Source organism: Lichenostomus cassidix, chromosome 3 (assembly GCF_008360975.1).
Source record: "Lichenostomus cassidix isolate B80296 chromosome 3, HeHo_3.0, whole genome shotgun sequence".
NCBI lineage: Eukaryota > Metazoa > Chordata > Aves > Passeriformes > Meliphagidae > Lichenostomus > Lichenostomus cassidix.
The window spans coordinates 95,664,827-95,681,675 of record NC_139483.1 but is presented as its reverse complement, the minus strand read 5'-3'; the positions used below and the strand labels follow the sequence as shown (position 1 = coordinate 95,681,675).

The 16,849-nt window shown below is 37.3% G+C and overlaps 1 long non-coding RNA gene across 5 annotated transcripts; it reads left to right on the top strand.

Annotated features, from left to right (window-relative positions):
* Window positions 1-7,710: 7,710 nt before the first annotated feature.
* On the top strand, window positions 7,711-14,651 carry LOC146440251 (uncharacterized). 5 transcript variants are annotated; one of them, XR_014851389.1, is made up of 4 exons: window positions 7,711-7,769; window positions 7,935-8,033; window positions 8,217-8,275; window positions 12,950-14,651. It is a non-coding gene; the product is annotated as an uncharacterized LOC146440251 (long non-coding RNA). The 5 variants fall into 5 exon arrangements; XR_014851386.1 differs by having other exon boundaries at window positions 8,119-8,275; XR_014851388.1 differs by lacking the exon at window positions 12,950-14,651 and adding an exon at window positions 8,522-10,174.
* The last annotated feature ends 2,198 nt before the right edge of the window (window positions 14,652-16,849 follow it).

Here is a 16,849-nt window from a genome sequence, read left to right as displayed (position 1 = left end):
AGCTGCGATCCCTACTGGATTTTTTTTTCCCTAAGATTTGTGCTTTCACCTCTGGATAATAACATAACAAACAGCTCTTTGTCTATTTAGGTTTGTTCATATAACTTGTATTAATATATTGACAATGTAATAAAAAGACACAAAGAATCCTCTTGTCTTACCCAGCTACAGCACAAGCCATGACAATTATTTCTGATGTGATGCAGGATCTGAGACTCCTGTGGATAAATGTGAAAAAATGTAATTTTTGAAATTCAGTTGTAGAAACAAATATCAGTTCAGCCTTATGAGGATTTACTTCATGTTTAGTAAGACCCTTGTTATTAGGGCATTTATCAGGTGGTATAGTGGTTAAAAATAATACTATGAAAGATATTTTGATTGCAGCTGTGATGAAATTTAGAAAAACTAAACAAAACCTAATTGACTTCCAGTAGGTTTTTCACAGGAGCTTGATTGTAAAAATAAGATATTTTAATGTTTCAAGCACTTTTATTGAAAAGGTTGATGTTAAATATGATTTTGAAATTTATTTTGTGAGGCAGGAACATCAGTCTAGATTCTGAGGATAGTTATATGCTTTAAATCTCTCAGTGTCATATTGTGCTGCTAGCCAAAATCCCAGGTCCTTTTGGCTGCTCTAGTATTTTCTCACAATGAGTGATCACAAGGAGTGCAGAATTCTGTCTCCCTGGTAGGATGTGGGGCTTCAGTGCAGCACAGCATGTCCCTTCTGCCCTCTGATGAAGAAACTCTCTCTACCCTTCCCTGTTTCAGTCATAGCCTAGCCTGGTCCAAGTTTTGCCTGAATGCTTCCTCCTCATACCTTTGCTGTGCTTCTCACTCTAACACATAGGTACACCCACTCCATCATACTCAGGGAAGCTGTCTTTCCAAATGGGTCAAATTTCTAAGTATATTCACGTATGCCTTAAATTCCGGTGGTGATGTACACTTGTATTTTTGTCTCAAACATTGCTGGGGCTTCTCAGGAGGAGCCTAAATTAGAGACAACTGTTAATCTCATCAGTTCCAGCCTATCTCAGTGTGGTACCTGGTAGGGAAAAGTTCTGTGAAACTGGCTAGAAAAATATCCATGTTAAAAAAAAAAAAAAAAAGGAAAAAAAAAGAAAAGTCAGCAGCTAGGCCTTAATAGATCAAAGACAATAATGCTGACATGTAATAGTTCGTATTTCCTTTTAATGAGGGAATATGGAATTCAATAGTTTGGAAATCTGTTGCTGGTTCTGCTGTAGACTCATGACCCAGGACAGCATTAACCAGCTCTAAAATTTTTAAATAATATTTACCTGCATCTCAAAAATACTGTGAAACATAGTCATCACTTTGAAATGCTTTCAGATACACAAATGGAACAGTTGTCTGAATAAGGGTAAAAATATAAGGAGTAGATTTCAGTGAAAAATCTGGTTTCACTGATGCCAGTGGGAAGTCTGCTGTTGAGTTTGTGGGGCTAAAACTGATTCCCTTCGTTGCTTTGGTGGCTGAGGTCAAGAAGAGAATTTGGACAGTAATTGGTGCTCTGTTGTGTAAAGAGGGCGAAGAGCTTAAAGGAGTCATCAGCATCCATGTTTAGTGCAGTGAAGAGGAACTTCTGAAATGCCAACCTTTATGTTTTCTCTCCCAGACACATTTTTTCATGAGGCAAGAGTATTGGAGGCAAATTCCATGGAAGTCAGCTTGTACAACTGGTATTTGTACATCATACACCTTTAAAAAAGTATCAGAGGATGAAGAATGCTTTGTGTAGTACCTTGATGCCTCATGTAACTTTTAAATATCCGGTATTACTGGTCTTGAAAATTCTTTATTTCTTTCACACTGTTTTGCTTACTACTAATTTTTTAGTCTCTTAAGTCATACACTGCTTTTATTTTTAGAGGATTCATTTCAGGAAGAAAGAAGTTCACCTTAAAAAATACATATAAAGACCCCTTAGTGTTGTACAAGCTAAAATCACTTTCCTCATTATATTGACATAATTCAAAGAGAATCAACTCAACAACTTGCCATCTGAACACTCTCATGCCAATCCTTAAATTACAGATCCAGTTCATCATTGCTGATTATTATTAAATTACATACTTCACAGATAGGTCTGTAGATTCTGTCAAAATGGGAGAAAACCTAAAAGAACCAAAATAACAAGTTTTCAGATAGTATGAATGTTTTGTGGAAGCTAAACATTCCAAGTGCAGACAATTTTAAAGTTATTTACATATTTCAGCATTCTGCATAAACCTATTTTTATATTTTCAAGATTTAGAGTTTCTCCAAAGTGTTTGGAAGAAAATAGAAAAGATTAAAATAATTTCAGTGAGCTCTACTTGTTGTTATAAACTTTAACTAGAGCCAACTTCAATTGGCGAGTCTTGAGTTGCTTTCTGTGTTCTTTTGGGGGTTTTTGTTTGTTTGGGTTTGGGTTTTGTTTGGTTGGTTGGTTTTGTTTTGGTTTGGGTTTTTTGTTGGTTATTTTTTAGGAAACAGCAAATTATTTGAAACTTCAGCTGGAAATTACTTAATTGTCATTTGGCATGAATTCATTTAAATAGCTTCAGCTGGGAAAAAACCCCAACCAAAGAAAAGTGGGATAATAATCCACAAACCTTGTGAATACCTGTTTTTTTGGTTTTTTTTTCCAATTGACAGAAAGCTTCGGGATCCCCAGAACTTGCAACGGCCTTGGAGGGGAGGCACAGCCTTCTGCCTTGCAGGGTGGGCTGAAGGGAGGTGTTTGGAGCTGATGCTCCTCCATGATGTACAGGTAAGGATCTGCTGGTTCAAGGTCCCCTTGAGCTGCCCGGTGCCCACCAGGGCCTGGTGGGACTCCCAAGATATGGTGAGAGCTTCCTCACTCTCTTGTGAGGGTGCTGTCCAGTTTCCCAGGCAACACTTAGATTTCCCAAGCAGCACATGTTTCCTCTGAGAGCTAAAGGTGCACAGGCACTTTCCCAGACCATGCGCCCAGAAACTGGGCTTCTGACAGCTATTTTGAGAGAAAGCACCTGCTATTTCTGATTAGTATGTAAGCTCTCAGAGCTATGCCTTATTTAATTCATTTTGGCAGCTAACAGAAATGACTAAATTAAAAAAAAAAGGGGAAATCAACACATCGTTTCTTCAAATCTGTTGACTGATTACCTTGAGTAAATGAGTTGCAAAGTGAGTTGCAGCTTCAGGGAGGACATGTTAGCTGTCTTTCACACTTCATGATTCAAACTGAAACCCTAGTTGTGGTGTATGAATGTCTATTTGAAGCAGAGATTAGCACTTTATCTTTTTATTTGATTGTATTCCTCCTGAACACGAAACCAGGTTGCCCCGAGATGTGGTGTCTCCATTCTTGGAATCATTGGAAATGGGGCTGGACATGGTCCTAAGCCACCTGGCCCAACAGACCCTGCTAGACAATCTCCATGGGTCCCTCCCAGGCTGAGCTACTCTGCATTCCATGAGTGCACTGCTTTTAGTCGGCAAGGTGGTGTTAGCTCAGAGGTTGGACTTGATGATCTAGAACATCTTTTCCAACCTTAATGATTCTATGCTTAAGAAGAAAAAAAAATTTCAATGACAGTTGTTTAAAATACTAAAACCAAAGACCCTGAGTGCATTTTTGATATGACAATTACTGGAGGGAGAAAGTAGTTGCTGGGCCAGACTTTGTAATGTTTAATATTACAAATATAGAAGAGAGAGCGATTTCCTGACTCAGAGCTATCCTGTGCCCGGCAAGTGTATGTAGAAGGCTTCAATGATGATTTCCCTACATGCTACTGCCAAATAAACCTTTTTATCAAACAGTTTCTCCTGACATGATTTCTTGTTGTTATTAATAGCATGTGGCTATTAAGTGCACCAAGAATTTAATGTTCTAATTGAACCCAGGGTGCACTCAGGTCACAAGTTGATTTCAGCAGTTTTGTAATGTCTTATCACACTGTTAATTCCCTGCTATTAATGGTGACCTTGTGCTCTAAGTCCCAATATGATCTTGTATGGTTTGTTCAGCATTTGTTAAACATAATAAATGCAAGTGGGTGCTTGGCAGGGAGAGATCTGTCAACAATGCCACGTTATTAATTTGTAATATCAAATAACATTTCCATTTTCATAGAGAGGCTTTGAGGCTTGTTACAAGTTTTTTTTACCTCTTTTTTTTCCCATCCTCCAGTTTTGTCAGTGAAAAAGTTAACACAGAAGAATATGGTCTGTCATTTTCAATACTGGGCTTTATGTCTTGGTAGAATGTCTCCACTGCAACTCAATTCAAATGTCTGATTTGTTCCTTCTGAATTTTGGACGAAAATGCAGTCAGCTTGAAGGTAAGAAGTTATCACCAGGAAAATAGAACTCATTGAGGGGTGCATGTTTCTGCAGAATAGGTAATTCTAATAAGGTGAGATTAATTTTTCTTGGCTCAAGCGTCAGAAACTTAGTTGCATGCAGTTCTTGTGTTTCTACTGAAGGGAAACAGGTACCCATTTCAGGTCATGTTAGATATCTAAGATGACAAGAAGTCGTTCTGGAGATGCTTCTTCCTCTCTAATGACCTAAAGAACAACCATCTTGGGCAAGGAAATTACTTTTAAGCATGTTAAATTGAATGAGGTAAAACCCACCCCTGGAGATTAAAACAATGATTTTTGTTCTTAGAATTTTGTACCAAAATAAGCCTTGCCTCTTCATGATTTTTAGCTGAATTACAGAATCATAGAAAAATCTGAGCTGGAAGTGGCCTCTAAATGTCAACTGGTTCAGCACTCACATCAAGACATGCAATTGAAAGTAAATGGTATACAGGTTTTAATCTGGTAAGTACCTAGTGTACTGCTCTTTCATTGAATATATGTGATTATCCAATTTTAGGTTTCTTGGGACACATTTTCATGGCTTTTATGGTTTTAAAAATTTCTCGTGCAATTTTTTTATGGCTAAAAGCAGATATAAGTCAGGTTTTCTGCTTTATACTCAGTTTTTGAACATGATTCTTTTAAAATTGAGATAGGCAATGTATGATGTAAAGGGGAAAGGACAAAATGGGGAAAGCTTATACCTCAGGCTCTTGACACTGTATTATTCCAGTTGCTGTTAGTGTGAACACTGCTTTAGTAACAAGCACATCAGATGTTCACCAAACCAGCCCACATATGTTCATTACATACCAAACCAGCAGTTTCCTTGGAGACCTTCTGGTCAAACCTGAAGAAAAGTCTAATATTCTTTGCTGGTAGAACTAAGTTATGCTGTAGAACCAAGCAGCATAGTGACAACCAGGAGAGAAGAGAGACACCCTCAGTCTGGTCCATACGTGGGATCAGCCTGGTTATGGTTATGAAGTCTGTGGAATGATATTTCTGGGATAACAAATGTTAGAGTAGGAAAGAAATGATATTTGCAAATCCAATGGCTAAGTGCTCTAAGCTTAGTCACAGGAACACAGAAGTACAAAAAATGTCATTAATATGTTCTTACTTTTTAACAGAATTTTGGGGCTCTGCAATGCAATAGTTTTTGTTCTTGCCCCAAAGAGCTTACAAGGGATGGAGCAGCTACACACTGTGCTAGTGCTAAGTCTTCCTAAAGACAAAGCTTGTTTTCATTTATGTTCTGAGAATGCCTAGAAATTATATTCTGTTGGTTATATTTGAGCTGAAGTTCTGGAGGGAGGACAGACAGGACTGAACTGGAAAAAAAGCTAGGGATATAGACAAAATGGAGATTGTGAAGCCTAAATTCTGAGAAGAGGTTGGTGGAGGAGAGGGACTGTAGTGCCCACTGCATTGCCCTACATTCCAATATCCACATGTCAGTGGAACACCTGCACCCCCAAAAATGTTCTGGTCCTCCAGCAGAGCAGGAAGAGTTGGCCCCAGCTAGGGAATCTTCTTTTCAGAGGGATATGAGTGAAACAAATACTTCATAGAGTTTAACTCCAAGGTGAAGATGAGCTCTATGAATTTAATCCATTTGAGACCCAGGGAATGAATAAAAGCAAAGATTTGCTGTTAAACTTGTTCAAGGATATAATTTTATCCATTTCCAGGAGAATCAAATGAAAACAAAGGAAGGATTTCATCCACACAGAAATACACACTTGTATGGAGACTGGGGAGAATATTTTGCCTTAAAATATCAGTTGAAAAATCACTTGAAAGGTGTGGAGTGCAATAGAGTTTGCCATTTAACTTCTTTTTGGCATAGTGAAATTGTGATTTCCTATGGATAATGTCAGCTAGAAAGGTAATTATCTGAGTTAAATATCATCTAATGAAAGCTCTTGGTAGGATAGGAATACTGATGGTGGTATGAAAAACTAGCTTTCTTTTCCCTATATGATTTCTTAGATTAATGCTTCAGTCCTGCGGAGTGCACATCCCACCCCTCCCATCCCCACATCTTGCAGCTTCAAGGACACATGAATGCTGCACCTAGATCTTGAAATGACTTAATGATAAAAATAAGCTGCATGCTGGCAACCAATCTGCATTTTATTCTGGTTTCCAATGTTTACATTATTAAATAATACCATAAAACCCAACATAAACCGAACTGACAATAACACTGATATTTCTGTGCGACTGGAGATGTAATTCAGCATTGGCCAGGCTTTTCCTGCCTGGGTGTTCAGCAGCAGGATGCTCTGTAGAAACTGTCACTTTGTGGAAGTGTCACAAAGAGAGGGAGACTGGGCTAAACTGCTTTTCATTCTTAAAACATTCCAGCGAAAGTGAGCAGCAATCAAATGCTTATCATGATGTTGACCTACTTGTGAAGTGCTTTGGGATATCTATTGCTATTTAAATGCTGCATTGTTATTATTTTTATTTTATTTTAATTGCATTCTGTTATGTGCAAAACTTTTAAATCATCTGTCTCCCCGGTCTAACATCTCCCTGCCTGTTCTCTGTAGAACAGCACTTGATTTTTGTAAAGGCAGGGTAAGGCATTTTCAGTCACTTCTGAGTCAGAAGATAATAAAATGTACTTACAGTAAACCAAAGTCACTTTTCTTCCTCATTGTTAAAGCTAACTGTGATCATATGGATTGAAAAGAGACAGAGCAAAAACCTGTGAAAATTGACTTGGGAATAATTCCCATTATGATGAAACACCTTTGCTTGAGCTCGGCAAGGGGAAAACAAGGTTATAGGTGCTCAATCGCATCAGCTAAAATCTGAGCAGAATCCCTTCAACACACTTACTGTGCCCTACATGATAATCAGGGTTAGCTGGTTGTCATTAATTAGGGGTTTGGGCAAGGACTAGGGTTTGTTCTTGGAACAATTTGTGCAAAAGACACAGTCAATGACTCATATTCATAATTCTCCAAGGCCTGAAGCCCTGTCTAAACACAGAGTTTGTATTGCTTTAAATATTCAGGTTAATTTAAAGTGGTAAAACTGCAAGTCACATACCATCGTCCCCTTTTCAAGCCCAGCTATACTGATATAAGGTGATTGTATCAGGGTAGTTGATTCCAGTGCAGAAAAGGAAATGAACAAGCTATACTGGTATTAACATGCATAAAATGCTGTGATTCTACCTACACCACATGTTCAAATGGCCTGTGCATAATGTCTAAAAATAAATCACATTCTTAACTGAAGCAGTTGAACTGATAGGAAAGCAGTTTTGATAGGAAATCTATTTTAGGCTCAGGTTTCTTTCCCTGAATGCCACCACTAGCAGCAGCAAAGGACCATAGAGGGGACAAACACGGGACTATAGCAATGCCATTAGCACTCCTGGTGAATACCCCACTGATTTTAAGCTTAGAATGCACTTTGAGAAGGTTTAAACAAAATAAGAAGATACTTTCCTCTCTTCCTGAACACCTGAAGAGCAAAGATAGGCTACTAGTGCTGTCTTTAAGATTAGAAACAATTATTCTCTTTATCTTTTCTTTTTCACAGAGCTTCTGTGGATGTAGTATTTAACTTACTGACCCATTTCAGTCGCCTCAAGACAGGTTCAATATTATGAGGAGTTGTGGTCATTTCTCAGCACACAAGGTACCACTGTAAATTTTTGGAAATCACATTTCCACTGATCCTTGAAATGCCTAAAGAATGTGTATTACATTTACTGTTTTGATAGATTATGACCAGCCAACATGACCTTCTGCAGACCACAGGTCAGAGAATTTCATCCTTGTCAGGCACTTTTCTCATTCAGCAGTTTCTTCTTCATTAGAGAGCATTGTGAAACATCGACGTAGTTCCAGAAAAGTGATATCCCAACAGTCAGATCAGAGGTAAGGCAACAGCAAAAGCACCATCAGATCTATAAGTCTGTTTTCTTCTATGCAGTCCAATAGGCCACATAATTTGTAAATGTGTCACACATCTTCCTTTTGGGTTTTTTTTGCAAATTCTGACTGCAGCTGATTAATAAAAATCTGTCACCTTCAGGGTTTTCTTTCTGAATTAAAGAAAATTCTAGTGTACTATTTTATACGTTTCCATATTTACTTCCCTAATATTTTAATAATTTTTTTTAGCCTCTGCAATGTGGTGAAAGACTAATTTATGTGTGTACTATCAGAAATTGGCACAGGAAGAAAGAACTGCTCAAAGTTAAACAGAAAACTTGTCATTTGTCGTGATATTTTAAACACTTATTTTCACAAGTGAAGCTTTTCTGAGAATGTTTCTGTTTTTCTGGAAGACATGGTATTAGTAATCTTTATGTCAAATGAAATCAAGTTAATGTGACTGATAGAACCAGACAGACAAATTCTGATCTTTTCTGTAATTACTCTATACAGTCTAATGAAATTTCCTTGGATTTGTAGCAGGAGAACTGGAAGCAGCCTCTTCCCTGGTTCTTGCTGCTCAAGTGTGTGTCCTCTCCATGTGGGGTGGACAAACACTTAATCTACTCTTAGACTTGGTGTTTTGGTCACCATGTCATCCATGTCTCATATCCCCTTTAATCTGTTTAATTTGCTTTTGATGACTTTATTCTGATTTAATGACTGACTTTTTCTTCAAAATGAAGAATGAAATAAATGCATGGAGGTAATGTAGCTGAATACTGTCCTCTTTTTCAAATCTGAAGAAATTGCTTAACGGGGGGTGAAAACCTCTGATTAAAAAAATTGCTCCAGTCTTGTTTTTCCTAAACGGATTCCCTCACCAACATCTGCTAGTAACAGTTCTGGTTTTCCCATCATGCCTTCTTACAATTCCCACCTCTTCTTATATATGTGTAGTTTTTCACACTGAGAGATAGGACTGGGTGAGCATTTACACCAGTCTGTGCAAAATAATTTTTTCATAAAACCCCCTAAACTTCAGCACTACTGAAGGATGTGGGAGAAGCACAAATCTAAGCCTTAGATGACTACTTTCTAAACACAAGGACAATTCTTATTTTCTGTGATTGTCTTGTTAAAAGCCTTGTGTTACCCATGTAACCAAGACTAAATGATTGGTCCCTGAACAAGTTAAAAAATGAGGATACATGATATTTTATCATTTCAAATATACCACTGTGTAATTAGAAAAGATACATTTTACAAATACCAAACTCAACGCATAAAATGTATAAGACAAATATTCAAATAACAGCTTCTCAACTGCTTGACCTAAAAATTGTCACAGTAAAAGGCATCTACAAAACACACATTTTCACTTTACATTTTTAATGTATCCTGCTGGCTGCATGTTGCCCATCCTGCAATAGCACTTGCATTGAAATCAACACAATGAAATGTGATGTGTCAGATCAATGAAATGAACAGCTCTTCTCTGTGTGTAAATTGAAAAGGCATGCAGAAAGTTTATGCAGCAAGAATTGACAAAACAGATAAATTATATTGTTTGGTGTATTTTTTTCTGTCACTGATAACCAAAGAGTTAGATGGCACATTAAACAGTAATATATATTTTTATTTCTTGGTCATTTTTATGTCTTGCAATAATCATTATCTGAAAAAAAAAAGAAAAGAGAAATAATTTCTTAGGACAGTAAAAAATTTGTCTTTCTTATTTCCATGTTTTCTTCTTAACCATTTTACATGTTATCCTTGTTTTTTGTACTATGGTTTTGTCCTCTGGAGAAAAAACACAGGAAAATATATTCTCCACATAAACACTGTCTCTGTTTTTATCATGAAATGATAATTCCATTTAATCTATTAAGCATATTTTCTTGCAATTATAATATACATATTGCAGACATGCTTGCCTTAAAACCATTTCACAGTCTGTTATCTTCCACTTTCAGAAATGGAGGTGTTATAGTTATTCTTACTCTTTGCTTACACAGGATTCCTCAAAATATCGCTAGTTACATCACACTTTCAAAGAAAAGATAATGATTTAATAGCCATTTTAAGATAGATATTGTTTTTATTTTGAAATCTGATATTAAATGTACTTCCTCCTTGCAACACTAAAAGAACAACACGTAAATTAATCGAAGCATAGGAGCACATTGCTGCTTAAGGCTTTGAAAGCTCTTCTATACATTCTGCATACTTGAGAAACAAGAAGTAATTAAATGGTTCCTTTCTTCAAACTAAGCTAGTCTTTAATAAAAAATAAAATCACAAAACCACGGCCCAGTCTCTCACATGCCAGTCTTTTATGCCTGTGGACAAATACAGAAGTAAGCATTTTTACAAATATTCCTTCCTGGAGAAGGCACATTGGGATTTAATATTTGCCCCCAACAACGGGTTCACTTGGCTAAGCATCACTAAGCATCAATGTTTAAATCCTGCACTCTCATTCAGAGCCACTGCATTTCCACAATATAAGTGCATGAGACCACATGCTGGTATTCTCCACAAAAGTCACTTGTTATTTAAATCAGAACTACAAACCTGCTCCCTCACCTCCCCCTCTCCAGCCCCTAGAGGGGCATATTCTCATTAACATTCTTAATGTTAATTGGAATTACATGTGCACATCAAGAAGAGAATACACCTCCAGATGCGATATTTGCAAGCTTCATATTAAGCCAGGCTGTGTTGAAATAAAACACAACATTGAACACACAGTCCTATCTTGATATTGAACAGTAATATATGTTTTCACATATAAAACCAGGTCTTACAGACAGAGAAAAATAAATTCAGTGTGCTACAACCACAGCCTCCATTACTGTAGCATCTGATCTTGCCGTTTCTCACTCATGTGAAAAATCCTACTGCCTACGAGGTGCATATAGGCTTATGATCCAGCACATTTTTCTGTAATGGAAATTAGTTGCAGATCTGAACAATTTTAAAATGGTGACAGGAGAGCATGACTTGAACTCACTTGTTCAGAAAAGAAGGTGCATGGTTCACTACAAAAATTAAGTTTTAAAAATTACAGGTTAGCACCCATATTTTCTAACCTTATAAAAATTATTTAATTTTGTTAATGAAAACCATCAGTTCTCAAAATATAATCTTCTCAGAAATAAACATGAAAAGTATAAAAAGTAACCAATACCAAATGCACTTCATAAAATTCTTTTAAAATTCACTGTAGTTTAACAGTTTGAATTATGTTTATGTTAAGTTACCTACAATATATGTTTTCAAAATGTAAAAGCAGAGTGGATTAAAAAACAGTGCAATCTGAAATCTGGAAAGCCCAAATAGATTAGTTTAATCTTTGCAGAAAATTCATGCTGGAATAACCTTTTCCTTACAGAGCCTTTCCATTTCCATGTAATGGGAGTTTTCTTTTGTTATTTTTAAGCAGTTCACCCAACAGATCATAAGCATCTCCAACAGAATTAGATAAAAGCTCAGTCCCAGAAACAAGGGACAGATTCGACTCAAAAGGCATAAACTGAGGTTTTATTCCTTTGAAGAAACTCATCCGAAATTGTAACAGAAATACATTGAAATAATGTCAGATTCTACTAGAAATCTTAATAAATAAAACCATATACTGAAGCATCTCAGCTAGAATTTGCCAAGACTATAAAACACATACATACAAGTCAGACAATATCAAGGAAAATGGGGTTGGAGCTGAGGAAAATATTCATTTAGTAATGATCTTTCTTCCTGTAGTGACATGCTAGGTTTAAGCCCCTGACATATTGGAAGTGCTCATGTAAAATCTGATCTGCCTGTTCTTCCTTGCTATCAAAGATGGTCATCAAAATAAGGCTTGTTGGGGAATAAGTAATGCAAACATCACATCAATCTTGCTAATATTATAGGAATACAGAAGAGATGTACACCAGAATATTTTTTAAAAAGAGAACCTAGTTCCCTCCCAACACTACATTATATACTGACTGCCAGGTTTCAGGTATGTTGCAGTCACAAATGCATAGAAATGAGATAGGAAAAAAAAAAAAAAAAAGAAGCCTTTCTAGGTCATCTATTCCATCCATCTGTTGGAGTAAGATCTACTATAGCACTACCTGCTATATACATGCTAGAGCTTTTCTCAGTCTGATTTTAAATGTCTTGTTTCTATCTGTTCTGTTTGACCTTACCTATTTCATCTTGGATAGTTAAAATGGCTGTTGTATAGTGCAATAATTCAGGGCAACATCTAAAAAATTTAAAAAATCAGCATGCAATAGTCCTCTTATCCTTAGTGCAGCTAGTTTTGAAGATATGTTTACCCACAAAAGATCAAGCTGGACAAACGATGCCTATAAGTCTGTGCCGTCTGCGTGTGAAGCGTCATCTTTTACTGTATCATATGGATTAGATTCTGAGCTAATCAGTCAGTTTCAGAGCTGAACTGCTTTGGGTCCATCTTACAATGCAAATATTGGGGGGTGGGGAACGTTCAGACGAAGTCTTTTGCAGTTAATGAGTTGCCTTTTCCATTCTTATTAACTAAAATACTTTAACCACTTTGGTTTTTTAAACTTAAACAATTATATTAGATGTAATCGTTATTTTATTAACATTTTTCTCCAAGGATTTTTCTTTCTGATTATGAGTACTTTGCAATTTCAGACAGTATGATGGATGCTACTCTTCTATGACAAGAATTTTAACAGCCCTTCTTCAGCACTCAATGCACACCCAATTATGCGTCTGAGCTAGTAACCTTGAATTTATGTTACCATGGCGACAAACTGGTCATGCATTATGGATTATCATTGAAATTCTACACCCCTACCTAGCATAATGAGAGTTGGGGACTTAATCAAATCAGCCATTCTGTGTGACACAAAGTGAAGAACTAGCTCTTATTGTTCAGCCTGGAGAAAGGAAGCAGGCCTGATGGAGTGGCAGCTGCAGTGCCGCAGCCTGATAGATTGCCCTTATATACATTTGTGAATGTATAGACAGATGGTTTTCAATGCCTGGAATTTCTGGCTTAGGAAGCAGCTGTTCGGGTAACCTCTGCCGTCTCACCTTGTTGTCATGGAGCATGGCAGGGAGACGGGGAATGCGGCTGGGCGCGTTGGCAATCTGACCGAGCTGCGGCTGTGGCACTCCTGTGTCAGCCCGGCTCGGGGAGCAGCGCCGGGGGAGCAGAGCGCAGCGAGGTGCTCGGCCATCCCCACAACACGCTCCTGCCTGGCCTGCACGGAAAGACAGGCAAAATTATACTGGGAAATCGTTCTGGGGCTTTAATCCGCTCTACGTCTCCTCCGCTGTGTTGAAATGGTGGTGTGAGTGTTATTCTCACACGGCTCGGGAAAGGCACCCAGGGCTCAGGTTGCCACACTGTGCTCTGTCTGTCTGAGAGAGAACACCAGCTTCGCTCAGGTCACAGATGAAAAGGGTTCAATGCCAGAAAATCAAATCTAATGGATATAAAAAGTCAGCAACCATTATAGACTTCTATGTGCCAGTACTCTTTTCTAGCTTGTAACTCAGATTTCACTCCCTATTCTGGCAAAAAGCTAAAGAAACTGCTGCAAACTCATTAACTTCTTTTTTAATGAACTTGTAGTAAAACTGAGGCCATTTCTAGAAGAATTGGTCCATAATATGCTTTTATAAAAGTTAAATTTTTTTAGTGTAAGCACCTGGCTATTATGTTCCTCAGCAAAAGGAGGCTGATTGACATAGAATTATTAATTTGCTCTTCCCTTATTTTTAATTATTTTAGCCATAGCACCATTATTTTTCTTCACTTAATTCTCTATCCCTCAAAGCTTTAAAACCTTTAAAGCTTCAAGGCTTCTGATTCCTCATAAACCCATATCTATTAAAAAATCCTTACTTTTCCAAAATCTTGATCAATAAATTATTCCATGCCACACCTATATTTTGGAAGTCTAGATATTGCTAGTGCAATATAGCTTATTTATTTATTCATATGTATAAGGTGACCATCACCATGGTTTCTGCAGAGGGAGTGCTAATGTGTCTGTCAGCCTTGCCATTACAGATTCACCAGACCTGTGATTTCAAAGCATGCAACATTCTCCCAGAATAAAACCTGGTATGACAATAATGTTTCAAAGAAATTCTTTATTATGGATCTAACTGCTTCATTAACGCTACTTTTCGTTCTGCCAAACTGTCTGTGTTTGTGTTTTGATGTATGAAGCGTATAGCATGCATATGTTATGAGATTTAATTTTCAGTATGCGTGCAGGGAATGAGTATTTCAGCAAGCTTTTAAAACGAGTCAATATGCAGGTTATCCAGGAGCCTTGAGGAATCCCACTCTATCTATCTATCATCTAATCTATCTATCTATCTATCTATCTATCTATGTGAAAACAGTCCCTCATCTTCTGTGCAGCTCTTTACTTCACAAAGAGCCCCCGCTGGTCTGTGTTGACCCATGAGATTGCAGTAGCTCCCTGGGAGGCTTTGCAGGCTATACACAAATGATTTGTGAGCTGAAACATCCCAGGAAAGCCTAGGCATGAGGCACTGCACCCACTCGGGAGCCTCTGCAAGTCCTCTTGCAGCCAGAGCCACCAAGGAAGTTGATCATGCCCTCCTTTGGGGGTTTATAATTTATTATTTGTCACTGTCTTGTGAGTAAATTTGTCTTTAAAGCACACTGACAGTGGCTGATTTCAATCCCTGTTTGGCTACTAAAGTATTTCAGGAGATTTTCAGAATTTCTTGAATTCAAATACTGTTTTTTATTCTAAAAAAACAAACCAAAACAAAAAATTTAAAAAATTATTATTTCACCCAAAAGTGTCCTTGCCAACACAGTGACTGCTTGTCTGAGAGAAGCAAGAAAATTCAGAGATAGGGATTTATGGAATAAATAAATGGGCAGATATTACTCTAATCTTGCTCAATTAAAGAATGAATGACCTTTTTAATCTTTAATTTACAGTGCCTGGAATTTCCTTGTGTTTATAAATTTAAGTCAAACCCTTAAATCTGATGTTGAGATCAACTTAAATTAAATCTTTTATGGCTGATTTCACTGAGTGGGCATTTTGGAAAATGATGTTTTAGTTGGGTCCAGCAAAATGAGCCAAGAAAAATACTAGTGCATGCTTTAAATTAATATCTATAGACAAAAAATAATAAAAGAAAGCTTACTGACATGGGCACAGGGAAACAAATACTTCCTTTTGTTTAAAAATAGTCCACAAAACCAGAGCTTTTTCGAATATATTAATTATGTTTTAAGAAATATTTTTTTTATTGGGCAGACTAACTTCAAAAGCAGCGTAACAGGATGGTAAGGAAAATTATATTAGACTAAGAATAAATACTTGGGCCCAGTACTTGATTTATGACTAAATTGTATACCTCAAGGAAAAAAGAGGTGTGTGTAATACTATTCCAAATACTATCAGCAAGGAAAGAAATAAATTTAGAGTCAATTTTTCCAACCTTTATTTAGGCTAAGTAGAATTTTTTTAGGACATACTTTTGTTGATCTCAGGAAAATTATCATCAGTAGAAATTTTTTTCCTTAACATAATTCATGCTTCCAGAGTAGAATCTGAATATAAAAAAATTAGAGTTTCTAAAACGTAACATTATCATTAGCAAGAGAATATGAAGAAAACACTTTTGAGCTATTGTCACTTTGTTTTTTGCACTAACTTGTGGCAGGCTTTGCTAACAACTCTGTAGCTGGAAATAAGCTATAAGCATTTCCTTGAAAACTTTAATCCTGTAGATTTAAAATATTGTCTCTTGACCTTTTTAATCAAGGAATCATCCCTTCTTCCCCCACCCCCAGTAATCAAGGATTATCCATTTCCTTCATAAAACAACTTTACAATTACTATTTTGTGGGTTGCAGACTACCCAGTTTTTCTCTTGCAGCTTCCGAAAAGGAGACAGAACTGTAAAGTTTGGGTTAGTACTTTCGGGTTTTTCCCCCTCATGTTATTTATACACTTTCATGCAGGGTCAAGAAAGCCCAGAGAAATGTATACTGGGAATTATTTAACAACCATTTTCCAGATTTTCCAGTGCTGTTGTGTGGCCCAGCATTAGCCCCAGGGCTGGAGGGTGGCATCTCTCTGGGGTGGGAGTGTGGTGGCTGAAGTTCACCTCTGCACTGTCTGATCTTCCTGGCCTTGGGTCTTCACTCTGCATGAGGAGGCAGAAGAAAGGACACACATCTCGTCTGCCTTCTGCCTGCTTCAATGCACTGACAGCCCAATTGTTAGCAGTTTAGGGACTCAAAATATAACACAAAAGTCTTAACTTTGTAAGCTTTTTTAAAGAAAGGGGATGGGGGGGGAATGAAGCTGCATTTCATTAGTTTTGGAACAAGAGATGAAGAGCTGTGTAGTGTAATGCAGGATACAGGTAGACTTGGAATTTCAGGATCTGAGCAAAATGATTTCCCCATTTCTGAAGGGCTATGACAGCTGGTGCACCAGTAATTGCAGGCTTACTTAAAGACACTACCTCTGTCTGAGTATGGAAACCCCTTCTATTTGCTTTAATTCACCCACATAG